General features: G+C 42.4%; 1 non-coding gene across 1 annotated transcript; it reads left to right on the plus strand.

The window, feature by feature from the left end:
• The first annotated feature begins 9,060 nt into the window (after window positions 1–9,060).
• Window positions 9,061–9,167, plus strand: LOC126017019 (U6 spliceosomal RNA). The gene has a single exon (XR_007498697.1). It is a non-coding gene; the product is annotated as a U6 spliceosomal RNA (small nuclear RNA).
• The last annotated feature ends 437 nt before the right edge of the window (window positions 9,168–9,604 follow it).

The following is a 9,604-nucleotide window of genomic DNA, read 5'->3' on the forward strand; positions in this document are numbered from 1 at the left end:
TGTTCATTTCATTTTTGACCCACACCCACTGGTGCTCAGGGCTTACTCCTGGCACTGTGACCAGATTATGCCTAGTAGTGCTCGGGGAACCTTACTTGATACCTCAGATCAAATTAGGGTCAGCTGTATGCAAGGCAAGTGCCCTACCCACTATGCTATCTCTCCAGCCCCTTGTTTTAGAGGAGAAAACCAAAACTCAACACAGCACTAATTTAGAAACTCAAAGCCAGTCTGAGAAAAGCTAAGTTTAGGTGCCAAACTTTCTCATGTGAGTTTGGGATAAAGATGGGGGAAAAAAACAAACAAGAGATTTCAAAATGGAGGAGCAGTGCATTAATGTGTTCTAGTTAGTAATTTGAATGCATATGATGTTAACTAAAGGGGACACATACATACCATGAAAAAATGAGCATGGGAAAGAAAAAATAGGAAAAGAAGAAAAGGTGGGGACTATTTTGAAAATTCCACATTTTTTCCAGTTGTAGAAAATGAAAATGCTCACTTTATGACCTAGGCAAAGGATAGTATTGGGAGAGAGGAGAACGTCAGTGAAGAAAGAGAATTGGCTGGTCAATGAATTCAGTGTCATGGTTCCTACCCTACTGAGCCCCACTGGCCAGACTTCCCTAAGACTCTGCATTAGCTCGGACCCCTCAAATTTTGGGAGAAGCTGAGCAAGACGAAAGCAGTGATCTTAGGATGCTTACAAAGGTTGTTGAAGACAGAAGCATTTTCATTGTTCTGGAAGTGACTGTTAATTGCTGTCATGTCCTTCTTTGCTAGCCACCAGTACCATCTCTGACCTCCTTTTGTTCCTATGTAAAAATGTAGGCACCATCAGATGATCTCCCATCTTCCAGCTCTGTCTCTGTCATTGTGTCAGGGAATTCAAATGTCCTTGGACCACATTCCTTACTCTGAATAATTTTACCACTCGTGCACATAATCTTTCTAAAACTGGGCCAGAATTCTGTGACCTCAGCAGACTCTTCTTCACCTTCTCCAAAGATGGATGCTAGAACACCAGATCGTTTAAAACTCAGGCATCCCAGCTGACTCTTTTTTGGAAATTGCACTTGGGTACCTGACACTGTCTTCCCAAGGACAGGTCCCCTGTAAAGGTAGCTCACATCTCCTGATCACCCAAGGCTCAGTCTCAGAAGTACCTGACATCTACTGATTATCCACACCCTTTTTACGGACACATTTGCAGATAGCCTGGAAGGACTTTCAGTGTTCCAGTACCACCACCAACCACCACCCCTCTGAGGATCAGGCCCACCTCCTCTGGGAATGTACCTACCTCCTTCCTGTTCAGTATCTCCCTTGCCCACCTCCTATGCTCTCTCAGGAGTATATGCTTTTTGAGTGCATCTCTTTTTTATTATTATTATTATTGGGCAACACCCAGTGATGCGCAGGGGTTACTCCTGGCTATGAGCTCAGAAATCACTCCTGGCTCAGGGAACCATATGAGATGCTGGGAATTGAACCCAGGTCAGTACTGGGCCAGTCACTTGCAAGGCAAATGCCCTACCACTGTGAATGCATCTCTGAACAACAAATTCCTTGTACTAAATCCTAATCTAGAGTTATTTTTTCAGAGTCTAATGTCCCCATCACATTATACATTATGGTTTCTCTGTTGCTGCTACATTTTAATCCTATAATAATAATTTTAAAAATTTGAACTTTAGGGGTCGGAGTGGTGGCGCAAGCGATAGGTGCTTGCCTTGCATGAGCTGATGTAGGACAGACCGCTGTTTGATCCCCCAGTGCCCCATATGGTCCCCCAATCAGGAGTGATTTCTGAGCACATAGCCAGGAGTAACCCTTGAGCGTCACTGGATGTGGCACAATCCCCACCACCACCAAAAATTTGAACTTTGAAAGGGTCAGAGACCAAGTTTGTTTAGTTTTGTTTTGTGTCTGAGCCATATGCAGTGACATCCAGGGGTTATTCCTGGCTCTATGCTCAGAAATTACTCATGGCTCGATGGACCCTATGGGATACCAGGGATAAAACTGGGTTGGCCACCACCTGCAAGGCAAATGCCCTACCCACTATGCTATCACTCCAGCCCAGAGAGATTAAGTTTTAGAGTAGTTCTATATAACAGAATCCACTAAGCCAGGTCCTTAGGCTTATACAGTTGTTTTCTTCCATCTTGACCTCATCTAACTAATTTTCTGTCCTCTCCCCTTTGATTCTAAAAGGAGGCAGTGATAGGAAAGAGAAAAAAACAAACAAAAAAAAACACAAATAAATAGTGAAGCAGCCCCCTAGAAGTCCATTCAGAGCAGTGGGAAGACACCCTTTAGTAAACACCAGAAACCCAGAGCCCTCACGAAGACAGATTGCACAGAGCCCACTTCCTGGGAGGTAGTTTTTGAAAATACCCTTTACTTCATTTCCTGTGGATTATGTAACCGCACAATTCCTCTGGGGAAGCCACACCCCAAATCCCAGTGCAAATCGCTGACTTTGACATGGATTCACAGAAATTTGGCAAGGAAGTCACATACATTTTTCAATCCAATTGGATCCAAATGTTGCCGAGCTTGAGACAGCAACAGTTCAGTGGAAAGATACTGATATTTGGGAAACACAGGTGAATGTGGCTTGATTTGAAGATGGGAAATCTATTTTAATCCACAGTGGAACATTAAGTTTTGCTCGAACTCCAAACAGTTTCCCCTTTTCCTTCTTTCTTTTTCTGTGTGATATAAAGCGATTTTCTTTATTATGAATACATTACATTAATTATATAATACTTGAATTTTTGACTTGAAATTTTAAAGGGCCATATCTTGTTTGATTAGTCTATAAAAAGGAAAACACAAACAGTTGCTTATGGTTGTTTTTTCTTAACTTGGGGACAATGCCTGATAGTGCTGGGGGCAGTTTACAGAAGTGTACTTAGGGGTTGCTACTGGGAGTGCTTGGGGGACCATACAGTAACATACAGTACCTGGGATTGATCTCAAGGTTTAGCATATAGAGGTCTTTAAACCATCTACCCAGCCTAGGCCTTGATAGTATTTTAAAGGGTTTGTGGACTTTGAGATGCTGATGGCAGAAATCAGTTCAGGCAGCTTCTTCCCTTTCTTATATATCTAACTATAGACCCCAATTCCCTCCTTTCTCCTTGAATCTCTAAGCCTCATGCACTATTTTTTAAATAAATATCTTTATCCCCCTTTTTCTTTATATTGTTTCAGCCCAGCCTGTTGGCTAAAAGATAGGTAGACAGGTAGATACTCATAGAATTTCCATAGGCTAATACCAGCTCCAGAGAATTTTGGCTTCCTGTGATATCGATGCACATTAGGTACATGGTAACAGGCAAGTTCTCACTGTCTGTTAATTTCTCTCCATAACAAAGCAAATCTTGTCTTGACCAGGGATGAAAGGAGGACAGATAGTTGCCAAAGACTAGAAAGCTTGATTTAGTTACAGAGTAGAATCCAAAAAGCAAATTATCTTGTATAGTGTAACTGCCATGACTGGGTTCTTAGAATATTCTGGGTTGGGGCCGGAGAGATTGCATGAAGGTAGGGCGTTTGCCTTGCATGCAGAAGGACGTTGGTTTGAATCCCGGCATCCCATATGGTCCCCTGAGCCTGCCAAGAGCGATTTCTGAGCGTAGAGAGGGGGGTAAACCCTGGGGTAAGCCCTGAGTGCTGCCGGGCATGACCCAACCCCCCCTACCCCCCAATAAAGAATATTCTGGGTATTCTAAAAGTGACCATCTTGTGTTATTTCCTGAGATAGGTGCTATGATTTGTTTGGATCAAATTAAAGCAAGGTTTTGTTCACATCAAATGTTGTGCCCTGAGTCCCCTTATATACTTATTCTATTTTTTTCTCCAAGAACTTTCACCACAATCTGCTGTTTTCAGGTTGCATCTGTAGTTCCCCCAAGCTCCTGTTGGCCCAGCAGAGAAACACTGGTCTAGCCTTTCCCTAGAAGTACCACATAAGGGTATTTCACTCTACACCCACTTCCCACACTTGTCTTCATCCGATCCCTCCTCCCTTCCTCCCTCTACCATTCATCCTTACAGAGCCTGTCTCCCAAGAACCCAGCTGATTAAACAAACCCACAGATTACAGAACATATACTTAGGGGGAAATGCACTAAAATGGTTGTCACAATAGTTTTTAAGTCTTCACTCTGATTCACATGCCGGGAGACATCAAGGAAGGCATCTAGACTCCTTAAGCCTCGTTGTCATCACCTCTAAAATAGTGGGAAGAGCTTCTAACCTCATAGGGTCTCAATTGGAAGTTGTTTCCATCAGAAGCCATCCCTGGATCTCTCAAGTTTGGATCCTGCAGTGCCCCTCCTCTATGCCTTTAGGTTACTTGTCTAATGCATGGACTTTTCTCATTGCCTTTCTCCTTTCTGCTCCTCCTCAGTCCATAGTTCTGGAGGGCAAAGGCTACAGTTGATGGGGCAGGAATTCCACTCCCATGTTACCCCCTCATGGGTGTGTAGAGGTGTAGGGAAGAAAGGGGGTGAGCCCAGAGAGCTTTAGGAAGTCATATAGATGTGGTTTTATTTTCAGAAAGTATATTTATATTAGAATAAACACCATCCTTCTTAGATTGCTTCTTTCTTTGCAAAGACCATAACGGAAATGTCAGGTGCAAGAAGAGATTCTGAACCAGGTGGCTCTTATGGTGGTCCTCAAATAACTCCATGTGGGTGGCCTCTGGTGGTGAAGTGGGCAGGGGGGAGAAACAGAGAGACAGAGGCAGAGACAGAGAGAGTCTGAGTACTTTCAACTTTATTTCTGTGACACCAATTTGGCTTCAGTCTTATTTTGGCTTTGGTTTTGTTTGTTTTGTTTTGTTTTTCTTTGTTTTTGGACTATACCCAACAGCACTTAGGGGTTGCTCCTGGCTCTTTGCAAATCACTCCTGATAGGCTCAGGGGACCATATGCAATGCTGGGGATTGAACCTGGGTCAGCCATATACAAGACACATACCCTACCTTTTGTGCTATTGCTCCGGCCCCAGATATTTGGGGCTGGGCTTTGCTTCTATGTGGGGAGGGGCACAATGGACAATGCTTAGGACCTAAAACTAGCTCTGTAAGGCAGAACTCCTGTTGGGACTCAGCAAACTATTTTGAAAAGGGTGGGGGTGAAACCTGGGTTTCCCTTCTGCAAGGCAGTAAGAATCTGGCTCTTTGTACTATCTCTGCAGCCTGTTTTTAGCGCGAATCTGCAATCAGATGCCCCCACAGGTGGTGATGAGAGGGGAGGAGAGCTGTCAGCTCTCTCCTGACTTCCTCCCTCACCTCCTTTCACATTTTTCATGGAAGCTTATAGTGGATTCCCAGAAAGAAAGCAAAAAAGCACGGTGAGGTCAACTCCAGCACAGCTGCAGCTTCGACACTATTCTAAGCATCTCACACTAGGGATAGAGAGTTCCTGGGTGGTGGGGGGACAATTGACCATTGGCAGAGAGGGGAGAACAAGCAGAGATGGGCTGGCCAGGCAGCTCTGTGGTGGCTGAGCAAAGATGTGCCCGTATACCTGATGTGAGAGGAACAAAAAAATGAATTTTTTTTCTTGCTTTGGCATTTTTACGCAGCTCACATTTTTATGTTGTGGCAAGTAGGAGCACTGACTTTCTTTGCTTTGGAGGAGCATTTAAAAGCTAATTATCTTGCATATAGCCTTGGTAGAAAGAAATAGTCTGGTTCACAGAGCATGTTTCCTGCCTGCTACCGTAAAAATGGGGCCCCGCTTCTCTCCTAGGATGTAGCTCCCCAGTGTCTCTCTCTCTCTTCCCTCACTTTTCTGCCCATTCCTTTGTGCACTCAGGCCAGAGAAAACAATTCAAAGATGTTGATGTTCTTGGCATGTACTGTTTTAGGAGTGACTCGATCTTGAGTATTATCCAGGAGTCTCGTGTATTCCATCCATGTTCCCTAGAAAAAGAATCAGGCTAGCTTTTAGTTTAAAAGCAGCGTCAAAGGGGATGGAGTAATAGCACATGGTGTGGGCATTTGCCTTCCACAGGTCAGACCTGGGCTAGATCCCTGGCATCCCATATGGTTCCTTGAGCCTATCAGGAGTGATTTGAGCATCACTGGATGTGACCCAAAAGTCAAAATTAAAAAAAAAAAACAAAAACAAAAAACAAAGCAGCATCAAGTTTCAGACCCTTCACACTTCTGGGCAATGCTGGGTCCTCTTAGCATTGGTGTCAAATTCTATGCTTCATGGGAATAGAAGAGGGAGGGAAAGAGTGTGGGTTCAGTGAATGTTCTGTGTCCTCTTCTAAGCTGGACTAGACTGGACTAATTATCTACTACATTATTTTTTTTAATTTTAGCAATAATCCTAAGAATAAACATTAGCCATTTTACAGATGAGACCCATGAGGTGATATGAACCTTTCAATGTTACTCACAGGTAAAGTGTGTGTGTGTGTGTGTGTGTGTGTGTGTGTGTGTGTGTGTGTGTGTGTGTGTAGTTTAAACTGAATTCTGAGAATAACTGTTTCTCCTTCCCACTGTTCTGGAGACCAGTGATTATGTATTGCCTGGGTGACCAACCGAAGATACTAGCAAGTCTCTGTCCATTGAGATCCTCAAGTCCTAGAATGAATTTCTTTTACCCTTTCTCTTCCTTGTTCTAAAACTTTCCTGGATGCTCATTTTCAATTGATAGAGTCAAAACTTGACAGCTAACATAAAAGGAAGATACAGGTTTAAGATGATTTGGTCTTGACCCTAGGACTGGAATAGTAAAAGAGGGTAAAAGAAAGGAAAGAAGAAACAAAGATTTGATACTTGGCATAGAAGGAATGACAGAAGATAGCATTCCTAACAAGTCTGCACTTACAAAAAAAAATTGTAAGGGGCCGGAGAGATAGTGGAGATAAGGCATTTACCTTTCATGCAGAAGGTTATTGGTTCGAATCCTGGCATCCCATATGGTACCCCGAGACTGCCAGGAGCGATTTCTGAGCATTGAGCCAGGAGTACCCCCTGAGCGCTGCTGGGTGTGACACGAAAACCAGGAAAGAAGAAGAAGAAGAAGAAGAAGAAGAAGAAGAAGAAGAAGAAGAAGAAGAAGAAGAAGAAGAAGAAGAAGAAGAAGAAGAAGAAGAAGAAGAAGAAGAAGTCTATACTTGAAGTTGGAAGACCAAGAGACAGAATAAATGACAAAAAATAAAAGAAAAAGAAACAAGCCCATCTGGAAAGTGAGATGATGGAGAGATATTTATGGCCTTAGTAATGTCATTCATCCTGAACATAACACCTTAGTAGAATATAGGAGTTGTTTGATAGATGGTTGTTTGATGAACAAATAAATAAAAGAATGACTAGTCCTCTTGTTTTCATTAAAGTAAACTATTTTTTAATAACATTAGTTGTTGTTTTTAATTATCTTCATAGTATTAATGTCTAGAGCCAGTTTCTCAGAAGATCTCACAGTGAATGTCTTGGGCCTGAAAGGTGACACCAAATCAGACCATTTTTTGTCATCCATCTGTCCAGCTGCTCCAGGCCCACAAGATCCCACAACTGGAGTTAGAAAGATGAATCATGATTAGAGATACAACTGTGGAACTCAGCTGCAAAACATGATTGTTCAAAATGGAAGCCACTGCCAGGAATGAGACAGGAGGAGAAGGTTGCTAGAGGACAAATGAAGTAGATGCTGCAGATGTCCTTAGCAATAGGAACTATCCTAAATATTTGAAGTAGGAAGATAAAGAGACATTCTTGGAACAGCAGAGGAAGAAAGAGAACTACCTGAAACAGATTCTGGGGACCAAGGATTTAAAAATTATTTGTCTGTCTACATAGAGTTGATAAATTCTCCTTACGATAGAGGGATTGAGACACTTCTAGACTGCAGCAGGCAAACCACACTGCATTCAACTTTAAACAAGGTGCCTACAACTTCCTGAAATTTATCCAGCAGATGGATGACACCCAGGTGGCATGACTAAATGAGTTACAGATTTTAGGGTGCTAACATAAAACCAGGCTAGACATGCAGCAGATTCTGGTTAAAATGTGTTAGGGACACAGTGGCCAGCTACAGAGAAGGGGTCTTCTTCTGGGACTAGTCCAGATCCTAAGGCACCTCACTCCTTCCTGATATCTACCTGCTCTCCACTGATGAATGAATGGCAAAGCCCTGGGTTCCAGAGTACTGAGAAAATGTGCCTAGCTTCTCCCCATAACTTACTTAGCTCATTTTGTCCCTCCCTAGCATACTCACCTGCCATTTTATTTTATTTTATTTATATTTTAAACTTGATTGATTGGTTGTTGGGCCACACCCAGCAGTGCTCAGGGGTCACTCCTGGCTCTGCACTCAGAAATCACCCCTGGCATGCTGGGGGACCACATTGGATGCTGGGAATTGAACCGGGTCTCTCCTAGGTTGGCCACATGCAAGGCAAACACCCTCCTACTGTGCTATCTCTCTGGCCATTATCTGCCATTTTAAACTACAAGATTGAATGAAAGTATTTCCCAGATTCACCAGGGTTTATCCACACAGTTCACCATCAAGGCAAATAAATATATAGCACAAGAAAGCAAGAAAAGCTGCTTGTTTTGACTTTCTAAATCGTAATCAAATATATAAAACCAAAATTACCACTTAACATTATTCCAATATTATCTGTATGGGTAGGTCATTTTAAAATGTCTCCAATTATCTAGACTGTCTTTCTTATACATTCCCTCTTCAAAACTAATGATGACTTAAGCCTTTCTTTTGACTATGCCTCTTTCTGTCCTCTAGAATAGAGTTCTGATCTTTTGTTGTTGTTGTTGTTTGTTGTGAAGCTGTCTCTCCACCCAAACCCCCGAATCTGAACTAGTGGTTCTCACAGATGTCTTATGTCCTGGGTTTATCTCATTGTTTCCAAATGGCTGGATTCAGGTTAAACCATTTTTTTTTTTACTCATAGATATGAGTTACAAAGGGTGTCTTCATCACATCGAGGCAAGTATAGTTAGGTTATCTCACTTTGCATAATATCAAGTATGGTCACCTAAATGAAAACTATAAGGTGCTCACTTCGGCAGCACATATACTAAACTTGGAATGCTGCAGAGAAGATTAGCATGGCCCCTGCGCGAGGATGACATGCAAATTCATGAAGCGTTCCGTATTTTTAAAAAGGAAGAACAAAGAAAACTCTAAGAACTCTCCATTAGCAAAGACGAATCAAAGTTCTGGGTTAATATGGTACTTTCATTGTCCCAGATGTGAAGCCAGCCTGGCTCCCATGCATGAAAAATAGTACTTAGAAATCAGTATCTGATGATCATGTGTGCTCATTCTTCTGATGCTATTCTTTTATTATTTAATATCTTTATTTAAACATCTTGATTACAAATATTATTGTGATTAGGCTTCAGTCATAAAAAGAACACCCCCCCTTCACCAGTGCAACATTCCCACCACTAATGTCCCAAATCTCTCTCCATCCCACCCCACCCACACCTGTACTCTAGACAGGCTTTCCAGTCCCCTCATTCATTCACATGGTTATGGTAGTTTTCAGTGTAGTTATTTCTATAACTGCACTCACCACTCTTTATGGTGAGCTT

Source organism: Suncus etruscus, chromosome 8, assembly GCF_024139225.1.
Source record: "Suncus etruscus isolate mSunEtr1 chromosome 8, mSunEtr1.pri.cur, whole genome shotgun sequence".
In the NCBI taxonomy this organism is placed as follows: domain Eukaryota; kingdom Metazoa; phylum Chordata; class Mammalia; order Eulipotyphla; family Soricidae; genus Suncus; species Suncus etruscus.